Source organism: Acomys russatus, chromosome 15, assembly GCF_903995435.1.
Source record: "Acomys russatus chromosome 15, mAcoRus1.1, whole genome shotgun sequence".
NCBI lineage: Eukaryota > Metazoa > Chordata > Mammalia > Rodentia > Muridae > Acomys > Acomys russatus.
The window spans coordinates 67,011,627-67,023,650 of record NC_067151.1 but is presented as its reverse complement, the minus strand read 5'-3'; the positions used below and the strand labels follow the sequence as shown (position 1 = coordinate 67,023,650).

Here is a 12,024-nt window from a genome sequence, read left to right as displayed (position 1 = left end):
AAACAATGGTAGATGTCCATTTTGCTACCTTAGAGGGAAAGGCAGTGGGCACCCAAAAGACCACAGACCGTCAGGTGTGTCCACTTGCCTCACCAGAATGAATCTGCAGGCGGGAACGGCGGCAATATGCAGTTCTGCCCCAGAGAGCAGCCGCTTGGATGGGACTCTGCCTTCCTCTGGCTGGTCCTAGGACAGCAGAGCCAGGAAATCAAAGAAAACGGGTAAGGCTTAGACCTATCCAGTAACTTCCAGAGTAAATCTAGAGATCACGAAAAATGGTCAGTGTAGGAAAGAGCTGATAGACACTTGATGGAAAAGGCTCAGAAGTAAACAGAGGGCACTTTCGATTTTCCCAATACCGCAAAAAGAAAGAGAGTCAAGAACCGGAAGAGCGCAGGTGCGTAGTGGCGGGAAGCCTGGAGCGCAGTCGCAGCTCAGGAGCCAAAGCCTTAAAGCAGCTTTCTACCCTGCTGTCTCAGACTCTTCTAAGATGTGGGGGTTCCTCAGGTCTCCCAAAGTCCTCTGCTTCTCTCCCTGGTTAACCCCCCTCCTCCCTCCCCTGCATCCTTAGTGTCCCTCCCACACCATGACCTTGCAGAGGCATCTCCAGGGCACTTGTGCTGGACAAGCAACACCCCCAGCCTGTTGCGGAACTCCCGACCTAACCCTGCCCTTTATCAAGGCTGTGTGTCTCTCTGGTGTGAGTCTGAGGTGGTCTCTGAGGCTTTGCTGAGGCATATCTATTATTCTGGTCACCATTATTTAGGTCTCTTGTTTATTCTTAAGTTTTCAAGTAATGAATAATGCATCCCAACGACAATGTCTTTTAGTGAGATGTTTATGTAGTGCTGAGAATCTTTATTTGGGAAAGGAAAAGCTACCTTGTTTTTACTTCATGCCCTGGGTGTTTACACACATATCTGCCACATAAAACATTCCACATGAATTTATATGTCCTTCTTGAAAAAAACAAAACATCTAATTTAATGGACTTTCTCACCAAGACTTTTTCTAAAGATAGAAATAAAAATTGTCTTATAGCGGGGTGTGGTGTTGCTCTTCTGCGTCAGGGCATCAGGAGTTTAAATCCATCTGGGGCTACATGGCCAGGAGGGGGTGGGGGAGGTGCGGCAGGAATACAGTCCTAAACTAAACCTTGATTCTGCACTTACAAACCATGCAGTAGTTGGCAATTTACTTAAGCTGTGTTTGTATTCTGGTATCTTTATTAGTAAAGCGTCAGTTACAGGAGAGCTAAATTAATTGAACTTGTGGTGTGCAAATTTGCTTTACGAGTTTGACGGGGATATAATGTTCAATAAGTGAGTGCCCTGCCCCCACTCCCACCAGCCTCAGAAGGACCGGCCTCCCTCAGGGACACACAGAATACTTCCTGAAAACCGAAGAGTTCTCAGGAACACACAACTGCCCTGTTAATCTACATAAAAAAACTGCCGAGCTGGTTGTGAGGTCAGAGCGGGCTCTGTGAGTGACACCCTGAGTGGCCAGGCCTTCCCTTGGTGAGGCTCAGAGGGATTGGAGACGAGTGCAGACCTAGATAGTGTGTGCAGCAAATGGCTGCCATGGCGTTCTTCTTCTCACCCTAGATAGGCACAGCCTGAAGTCGGCTTCCCTATACAGAGTGCTCCGGCAAAGACCAGCTAAACTCTCTGTGAGTTCAAGGCCAGCCTGGTCTGCAGAGAGAGTTCTAGGACAGCCAAGGGCTTCACAGGGAACCCTTGTCTCAGAAAGAAAGAAAGAAAGAAAGAAAGAAAGAAAAGAAAAGAAAAGAAAAAGAAGAAGAAAGAAAGAAAGCAAGCAAGCAAGCTAACCTGGCTCCTGATCCAACTGTAAAGCCCCAAACCCTCTGTACACAGTAACTCTCTCTGTCCAACTCTCTATAATGAACATGCTCAGCTTCAGGGGCTGAGGCTTCTCCATCCAAGAGCCCAGACCACGGGATCCCAGCTTTCTGTCCATGTGTCCACTCGTCTGTCTTTTCTGCAATCCCTTGTTGCCCCAGTCAGGTCCATCCCTGAAGCCACCCTAGGCAAGGCAGCTAGTGAACACTTCTCACACTGAGAAAATTGGTGTCTGTTGATCGCGCCTCAGGGCAATCAATCCTCTCAGGTTTCTGCAGACTTCTAACTAAAAGTCAGGAGGCCTCTGTAAGATATGCAAATATTTGGAACTAGGTATGAGTCACATTATTCAGGTCCTCAGGCACGGTCTTCCAAATTGAGTGTGGGGGTGTGGCAGTCACTGGAATCCCAGAAGGCAAAGAAAAGGAAAACCAGGGTTAAGGTAATGTGGTGTGGCTGATGTAACACACCCATGTGCAGCCTGACACATCACAAGCAGTGCCCCCCTCCTTTTTTGTTTTTGTTTGAGACAGGGTTTCTCTGTGTAGCCTTGGCTGGCCTGGACTCACTTTGTAGACCAGGCTGGCCTCAAACTCACAGTGATCCGCCTGCCTCTGCCTCCTGAGGGTTGGGATTAAAGGCACGCGCCACCCAGGCTGAGGTCTCCTTCTTTGCTCCTTCCAGCCAACCTTAATGCCTCCACCCAGAAGTTTAGAACACCCTAGTCAGACTTTCTGTCATTATATACAGGAAATAAAGAAGCCAAAATTGCCTAAAAGATGCAGTCCCACTGTATTTGAGGCTCAGCCTTTAGAGGGCGCTCTGCTGAGCCTAGTTAGAAAGGGCTCCGTGTTCTTGTTTCTCTGGTTAGAGAGCCAGCAGCTGGATAAGGAAAGAAAAGGAAACAAATATGTCAGAAAACATAATTTCACAAGTTTATATTGTAGGGGGAAAAAACCCCTGTAGTGCCAGGCGTGGTGGCGCACGCCTTTAATCCCAGCACTCGGGAGGGCAGAGGCAGGTGGATCAACCTGAATCGAGGCCAGCCTGGTCTACAAAGGGAGTCCAGGACAGCCAAGGCTACACAGAGAAACCCTGTCTCCAAAAACAAAACACAAAACAAAACAAGTAGCATATTTTCAGCATAATATACCAAAAATAAGCCTCAACAAACATCCTGTCAGGTTATGTATAGAAATCGGATCTATATTCAGTTCTGCGTCATTGGAGGTTAATTTTTAATTAAAAAATTTTAATTGAAAATGTTTTTTAAATAAAATGTTTTTAAAAATAGTTTTAAAATTTTCCAAGCTTTATATGGAGCCCCCATATGGTTAAAATGTGCCTTGAATATGATAGAAAAGTAGCTATTTCTTCTTGCCTAGGATACCTTTACCATTTTCCTTCAATCAGAGACTAGTATTTAAGAGCTTGAGTCTAGCAGGCAATTTTACCACAGTCATGATGCACAGTTAGAGTGAGCTGTAGGAACCTCTGTATAAACCTCACCTCAGGCTCTGAGATGTTTCAGCTTTCTGTAGTGAAACATCTAAAGTGTTCAGAGTCCTACACAGTCCTATCAATGTAACAGAGAGAGAGAGAGAGAGAGAGAGAGAGAGAGAGAGAGAGATCAAGTCACAAGATTTCTACCCAGTGTGTGCCTGGATATTATGTATTTAGTGAGTGCATGTGTGTTAGTGGGAGTAAGGCGAACCTGCTCTGAATATGCGTTAGTAACACTTTCATACACTTCTCCAAAGGCCTTTATGGCGGTCTTAAAGTCCTACAGTTAAATATGGAACACTGGTGCCAGGGCCCCAGTGACTCCTTTCTGACTGTGGAAGTGTGTTTTGTCTTGCCTGTTGTAAGACATGGGAGAGAGTCAGTCACTCCTCTCCCTGCCGGTCCCTTCTTCCCTGAGATCAGATACAGCCTGGTCTTCAGTTGGAGCATCTTGTTATGAAGAACTGCTACAAGCTTGCTTGAAAGGATGCAGAAGAAAAGTTCCCATTTGCCCAAATGTCATCTAATCAAATACTGTAAAAACCCATTTCTTTGTCTAAAACCTATTTTTTAAAAAAACCCTCTGAATTGAGACTCAGGGCCACTTTCCTGCATCTGCTGTGTCAGTTGTGGCCCAGGCCCGAGCCTGCAAATAAAGGACTTCCTTGCTATGCTTTTGGACTAGTCTTGGGTGGTCTGTTTGGGGGAGGGGGTCTCTCACAACTTGGGCATAACACCATCTGTATAGACCACGCTTACGTCCCCGCACCCAGGGGTGACAACACAACGCCCCGTTCCGTAGCCTGTGGAACGTTCTAGCTTGTGGAGAGGTGGATAGTACGGTGCAGTATCCTTGCCCCATCACTAACTAGCCGGTCGGCTTCCCACCTCTGTGTCCTGACGTCCTGGGAAACACTCTTGCCATGGACAAACTGATGCCTGTCCGCTGACAACGGCAAGGCGGAGACGGTCTGCAGGCGGCGATGGGGGTGGGGCGGGGGGGGGGTGGGGGACACGGGGCCAGCCCTGCAGCAGAGGTCGCCCTGCTCTGTCCAGCCTACCCACCTCAAGTCTTGATTGCTCGTTTTCTTGGTTCTCTTCTACAGAAACAATCGTGAAACTGACCCTGAGTTGGGAACGTGATGTGTGGGGGTTACCCCAGTCCGTGTTCCTGGTCCAGGGGGTTCAATGTGCCATCTCTGGACCCCCTCAGCCTCCTGTATTATGTGGTGCACACTCATACAGTCCAGGCACAAACACATATACACACAATAACTAATCTCTTCTCTGTGTTGTGTGTGAGGGGGGAGGGGCAGGCTCACATGTGGAAGCCAGGGGAGCGTTTGTGACAGTGGGATTTCTTTCTATGTATGGACTCCGTGGACAAGCTCTCAGATAGTCAGCTTAATGGCAACTGCCGTTACTTACATGCCATCGTTCTCCTCCCTTAAAATCAATCTGTCTGTCTGAGACAGGCTCTCTCAACATAGCCCTGGCTGTGCTGGAGCTTGCTATATAGACCAGGCTGGCCTTGAGCTCACAGATATCCTCCTGACTCTGCCTCCCCCCGTGTGTACCCCACAGCAGGGTTTTGTTGTTGTTGTTTTTGGAGAAAGGGTTTCTCTGTGTAGCCTTGGCTGTCCTGGAATTCACTCTGTAGACCAGGCTGGCCTTGAACTCAGAGATGCCCTTGCTTCTGCCTTTGGAGTGTTGGGATTAAAGATGTGTGTCACCACTGCTATCCCTCTCTCTCTCTCTCTCTCTCTCTCTCTCTCTCTCTCTCTCTCTCTCTCTTGTTTTTTGTTTTTTGTTTTTATTACAAGTTTTCATGTCTATGTGTGGGTATGTATATGTGAAATCAGGTGCCCTAATACTAGAAGAGGTGCCTGGGATTAAATGTGTGCACATGCCTTTAATCCCAGCACTTGGGAAGTAGAGGCAGGCGGGGTCTCTGAGTGTGAGGCCAGCCTGGTCTACAGATCCAGGACCAGGACAGCCAGAGCTACACAGAAAATCCCCGTCTCAAGAAACAAAACAAAACAAAAATAAAGAAGCCCCAAACAAACAAACAACAACAAGCACCTCAAAGAGCTAGAGTCAACACATAAAGGAATGAGTTCTGTGGGGCTGCTTTGGCTCAGGGTGTCAAAAGGCGTGGGATCCAACTGACTATCATGTCTCAGATGGGCAATCCATATAGAAACAGCATTTTCTTCAATCAAGGGGATAACATAAAGACTGTATCATAGTCAGTTTTAGGTGGCAACCTGGCTAGGTCACAGTACATAGATACTTGGTTCAGCATGACAATAGATGTTTTGGCAAAGGTATATTTAATTACTTACTTACTTACTTACCTTTTTTTTTTTTTTTTTTAAAACAGGGTCCCTTTACATATTATTGGCTGTCCTGAACTCACTATGTAGAGCAAAGGTGTATTTTATTTTATATTTAAGATTTATATATTTATTATTTATACAGTATTCTGCCTGCAGGCCAGAAGAGGCCACCAGATCTCATTTTAGATGATTGTGAGCCACCATGTGGTTGCTGGGAATGGAACTCAGGACCTCTGGAGGAGCAGTCAGTGCTCTTGACCTCTGAGCCACCTTTCCAGCCCCAGTAGGCATTATTTTAAATGAGATTAACTTTTACGTAGTAAATGCTGAAGAACCGGGATATGAATGGGTTTTATCCAATCAGAGCGCGTTATACTATTTGTGTGTGTGTCTTCACGTTACAGTTGGCAAAAAACAAAAACAAAACAATATTGGTACAGGAACGTTTTCTTCTGTCCAACACCATTAAAGTAAATAACTCACCGGTCCCGTGCTCAGACTATAGCACTCGCTCCTCACGTTTCCTAGAACATTTTCTCTTGGGGAGAGAGATGGCTACAAGAAAATCTAGTCAGGAAGAAGAAAATCGCCACTTAACATAAAATCCTCCCATCGTCCCTGGGTGGGCTTGAACCACCAACCTTTCGGTTAACAGCCGAACGCGCTAACCGATTGCGCCACAGAGGACACAGTCACGCTTGTCTCTGATGGAGAGTGAATTGTCCGGCTAGCCAGCACCACACAGCTATTGCAGAATTTCTGGGGTTAATTCCAGCTAGTTGAAAACCTGGAGTATTTAGAGCGGCAATTATTCTGGCTGTTCGAAGCCTGCGTTGTGAGTCCATCCTGGTGAAACCTGCACTGCAGCCGATCGCCGCCGCCTTCGGTCTCCCAGGCTCAGAAGCCACGCCCCTCCATGGGACAGGCTGGCCACCCTGAGAGGGTGAGACCTAGGTCTAGCTAACATGCAGGGGAAACCAATATAAATATAAATCAGTACTATTTTTTTTTCTTTTTCGAGATTAGAATGAAATTTCCTTATTTCCCTCTTCCCTTCGGCTCCTCCAAACCTTCCTATATATCCTCTCTTTGCTCTCTTTCGAATTTATGGCCTTTTTCATTAATTGCTGTTTTACACACACACACACACACCACACACACACACACACACACACACACACACTTCTAAAAACATAAAGATGACCTTCTCATTTCTGTAGAATGTTCCTCGTGTGTATGTTTTCAGGGTTGACATTTGATACTGGACAGCCAATCAGTGCGCTCTTCCCTAGGAAAGGACCCCCTGCCCCAAGCATTCCTTAGCTGCCTGTAGTGCTTTGTGTAGGGTGGAGTCTCCTGGGCTTTCCTGTCCACTCTGGCACATCTACCTTGTTCAGCTTAGCGTAGGCAGTCACGTTGGTGAACCCTTATGGGTGTAGCTTCTGGCATACGAGGAGACACATCTACAGCCACCCCCTGGCCCTCTGGCCCTTGCAAGCTTTCCACGCCATCTCCACGATGGTCCTAGCTTTCGAGACAGGGTTTCTCTGTGTAGCCTTGGCTGTCCTGGACTCACTTGCAGATCAGGCTTGCCTCGAACTCACAGAGATCCATCTCATCGAGTGCTGGGATTACAGCAGCACCACTGTCTGCTCAATACTGATTCTTCTTCTTCTTTGTTTTGTTTTTGTTTGTTTGTTTTCAAGATAGATTTTCTATGTAACCTTGGCATCGCTTTGTAGACCAGGCTGGCCTCAAACTCATAACAATTCCACCTGCTTCTGCCTCTCGAGTGCTGGGATTAAAGGCGCGTGCCACCACGCTTGGCTGGTTTGAACTTCTAGAGTCCTGTAACGAGGCAGTTTATTTTTGGCATATTTAAGTACAGTACAATTTGGGGAAAAGTTTCCAGGTTGTAATACAACCCCCTGTGCACAAGGAGGCATGGTGATACTGAACTCTCTTCAAAGTACATGTCACTTTTTCCAAGAAGACGCTTCTAGAGTTAGGCCTACATGTGCGGTCTCCAGGGCCTAGGAGAGGATCTGGTGTGGCCTTTGTCATACAGAGAGCGTAGAGGTCACTTGGGACATCAGGCAATTCTGGTCCTGGTGTGGGGATCCTGCCATACGATATACACAGAGGTCACCTAGACTATTAAGCATCTCCGATCCTGGTTGTGGGAGCTTGGTATGGCCTGGCCTATAGGAAGTGTAAATCACCAGGTTATTAGCCACCCCCACTCCAGGCCTCTGGGTGGACAGACAGGTCATACCCCTGTCCTGTTGAGAGACAACCCTGAGAGTTTAACATTCCTGGTTTCCCAGTGCTCCCAACTGCTACCTATATGTCTTTGAGTGTTCCATAATTTTTTTCTGAATCTGAGTGCCTCTCTGAAAGTAACATGCATTTTGAAAGCTTTGATGTAGGGCTGCTCAGCAGCAGCGCCGGGGCAGGAAGGGCAATAATTAGTCCAAACACCCTCATATTCCCCTTTTTCATTTGATCCAATGATGAGGCACAGATATGGGAGGTTTTTTGCAAGCTCGATCCGTCTGTGCAGGCATCCAAACACCATTCGGGGCTCAAAGTACATAAAGGCACCGGGAGCTCAAATTAACAACTAGCATCCAAACATGCTTACAAGGAACGATTGGAACAAGACACATACCCTTCAGATTGAGTCCTTGTGGTTTCTCCAATCATGAAGAGAAATAAGAACAATCAGCCCGGGGCTGGAGAGATGGCTTAGCAGTTAAGAGCACTGTCTGCTCTCCCAGAGGTCTTGAGTTCAGTTCTCGGCAGCCACATGGTGACTCACAGCCACCTGCGTCTGCTTCCCGAGGGCTGGCTTAAGGGCATGGGTAACCACAACCTGGCAAGGATTTTTTTTCCTTAATGCCTTCGCCCCCTGTTGTTTATATAAGATATCAAGAGTTACATTATTCTGAGTTGTAACATGCTGGCTTGGCCAGCTGTTTTTGTCCTTTATTTCCATAGCCATTTTCTTTTCCAACTCACCATCAGCTATAACATATGGACAAGCTCGCAGAATCGGTCTGTAATGGTTTTAAAGCATTTACAATTAAAGTACAAAGGGACCAAACAGCAATAGGAATATCTCTCCCTCTTTGATGAGCTCTTTATCTGCATCCATGTCTTACAATTTAAAATGCTCCAGCCTTCTGGGTGGAACCAATAACAATGCTTCTTCCCTTTAAAAGATTCATTTATGTACAACTACTCGCCAGTAGAGGGCACCATATCTCATTATAGATGGCTGGGAAGAGCAGCAGCCCGTGTTCTTAACCTCTGAGCCATCTCTGCAACCTATAACAAATGCTTCCTAACCTGCTTAAACAGTTTTGAAAAGGGGTGAGGCCTGCTCCTTTGGGGTACATAGCTTACAGATATTTTTATTTCAGGCCCCCACCAGCCATATCATCTCAGCTCATTGCTGATTGTAAAAAGGTTCTCTACACAAGGTCAGATTGACCATAAACTGTGTTTATGTTCGGTGAGAAACTCTGCGGCCTGGTGTTCCCAGAAATCCCCCAACCTCAAGCCCAGCTGCCCCCAACGGTCAGGCACACTGTCGAGGTCAGCTAGAACTTCTTGTCAGCAAAATGACCTGAGTCAGAGCTGCCCACCCCGTTCCACCATCTGCCCTCCCCCTGCACCCTGTATGAGCAAATTGCGGTTTTCATCTTTAACATGCAATACAACTTCCCCTCAAGGACGTGGTTCAGATCCCAACTGGTCGCCTCCCTGAGTTCAGAAAGTGCAGCTTTCATTTTAAGCTTCTGAGTCTAAAGTGGGTTTTCTTGGCTTCCACCCCTAACCCGACAAAAAAGTTTCTTTTCTTTCTTTCTTTTTTTTTTTTTTAACCTGTACCTGTCCTCCCTAAAGTAAGGGCTTTGAGCAATTGTGTGTATAACTCTTCAATCGACAGGGAATTTTCCATCTTTTTGTTGTTTGATTGCCGGACGCTATCTCTCTCCCTTTCAGTTTCAGATGTCTTACTGAAAGCTGTGCAGCATAGCCCTTAAGCTTCACGGTGTGGGAACCAGGCGTGAAAGACTGGAGCCCAGGAGCCCACAACACGGAATGAGGAGCGCCAAGGACTCAGCTTTTCCAGGAGCAGAGTTCAGAGTCTTTGTTTTAGCTACATGTACTGTTTGTGGCTCTGATTACAAAACACACAGTGTGTGAGATACCAACCTGCTAATGTTTTGCTTTGTCCTCACGGGAAAAAGAGCAGCTTTTCTATCATGTTACTATTTGAACCCTTTCCCAGAAGATAAATGCAAATATTCTGCCAAAACTCCTGTTTTCAAGGCAAGTGCGCTGTCCTGGCCTGGATGTCAGCTCAGTAAATGGTCAGTGGGGACATCTCTTCTGTTGAAGATGCTTGTGTGTGGATCTTTGATTTTGTTCCACCGGTCTGTACGTCCCTTTTGTGTGTCTCCCACTTGTTTTTTATTACTGCCGCTTTGTGATATATCTAAGATCTGCAGCGGTGGTCTCTCCAGCACTGTTCTTTGTGCTCAGGACTGTTTTTGATTATGAATTTGTACTTTCAAGAAACTAAATGTAGAAATGGACAATGTTTGGACCATATATAAAACCAGGACTTGGCTTGCCATTGTGTCTGGATTTTATAGGTGAAGGGTGTCCCTCGGTGGGTGCTGCAGGCTGTGGACCAGAGGTTTTTGTTTTTTGTATTTTATTATTTTATTTTGGACAGACTCTCATCATGTAGCTGAGGCGGGGAGGGGTGTCTAGAACTCACCGTGTAGACCAGGCTGGCCTTAAAGTCACAGAGACCCTCCTGCCTCTGCCTCCCAAATGCTGGGATCAAAAATGTGTACCACCATCCCCGGCTGATTCATCACCTTTCTAACAGTGGCATTCACATTACTTTTGTACTTTTTTTTTTTTAAATAAGAAAGGTTTGTCTTGTTTAGTGTTTGTATACACTTGTATGTATTTGGGGGCGCGTGAGGAGAGGGAAGAGGTCAGCTCTCACCTTCCACTATGGGGTTCCCAGGCTTGAAATCAGATCATCAGCACTTGGTGGCAAGCTCCTTTACCCTACCCCCAGCCATCTTGCCCGCACCCTTGTTACTTTCTGTTGTTTGCTTTCTCCAAAGCCTCCTTAAGTGCTAAGTAATATAAACAAAACTCAAATTATTATTATATTATTATATTTTATTTTTTCTTATTTAAAATGTGGTTTTCAAGCCATTTCTGTTGGTACATATTGCCAGGGACATGGATTCCCTCCTTCTTTGAAGGAGAGAACTGGCATTGGCGACTGGCTTCTAGTCCAGAGTACACACCCGGGTTGTCTGGCTTCTGTGCTCCCCTCCCCTCCTCCCTCCCTCCCCCCCCCTTCCTGCCCCCCCCCCTCCCCAATCTAGGTCTCCTGGGCTCTGGATCTGCCCAGGACCTGCCCCCTGCAGCCGCTCTCCTTTGTTTATAGGGAACCGTACCCAGTGGTCAGCCCAAGGTCCAGCCAGAATAGGAGACCTTCCGGCTTTTGTGGTTTTTAAAGCTCTATCGAAGAAAATGATCATCTTAGGTGTCTATATCCAGCATTACAGCTCCACCATTTTTAAAGTTGAACTCTGGTCCGTTCCGAAAACAGCAGGATTGCGAATCTAATGGACTGTTCTGTCAATTGCAGACATCGTTAAGTCAAAGTGTAAAATTGTGCGCACAAACTTTGAAAATAGAAGATCTGCATTGGCCGGGAATCGAACCCGGGTCTCCCGCGTGGGAGGCGAGAATTCTACCACTGAACCACCAATGCTCCCTATGTGTCCTCTTTGAAGGGTAGGAAGACCCAATTTCTTTAACAAGATGTGTGTTTTGCTTTGGTCTTAATGGTTAGGTATCGCTTCCAAACCAGGCGCTCCGCTGGAGGGAACCACAAGCGCCTGATTCCCCTGACACCCACCCCACCCCCCCCCCCGCCCCCCCACCCCGCTCAACCCGGAAAACGGCTCCTTCAGGCTGCACGAACCTCTTATTTCTGATCGCCTGTCTTCAATCTTTAGCTTCAAAGGGTTGTCTCGGCGTTTGTCTCCGTGTTTATGAGGGGACCAGTCTGCGGGTGACCGAGGTAGAAGTCTAAGCAAGAAAGTACTAAGAGGAATTAAAATTAAAGGAAATATAGGGGCAGAATCAAGACAGACATAACCGAATTTCGGTTTGAGGAATTAGTTTTTGTCATGTTACGTGATATCTATGAGTCGGGTCATTTTCTCAATTACTGTAACCACAGTATGTGTCTTTCCTCTATTTTTCCTTTTGAC

The 12,024-nt window shown here is 46.6% G+C and overlaps 2 non-coding genes across 2 annotated transcripts; both read right to left on the bottom strand.

Annotated features, from left to right (window-relative positions):
• Window positions 1–6,317: 6,317 nt before the first annotated feature.
• Trnan-guu (transfer RNA asparagine (anticodon GUU)) lies at window positions 6,318–6,392 on the bottom strand. The gene has a single exon. It is a non-coding gene; the product is annotated as a tRNA-Asn (tRNA).
• Window positions 6,393–11,448: 5,056 nt separating this feature from the next.
• Window positions 11,449–11,519, bottom strand: Trnag-ccc (transfer RNA glycine (anticodon CCC)). Its single transcript has one exon. It is a non-coding gene; the product is annotated as a tRNA-Gly (tRNA).
• Window positions 11,520–12,024: the final 505 nt, after the last annotated feature.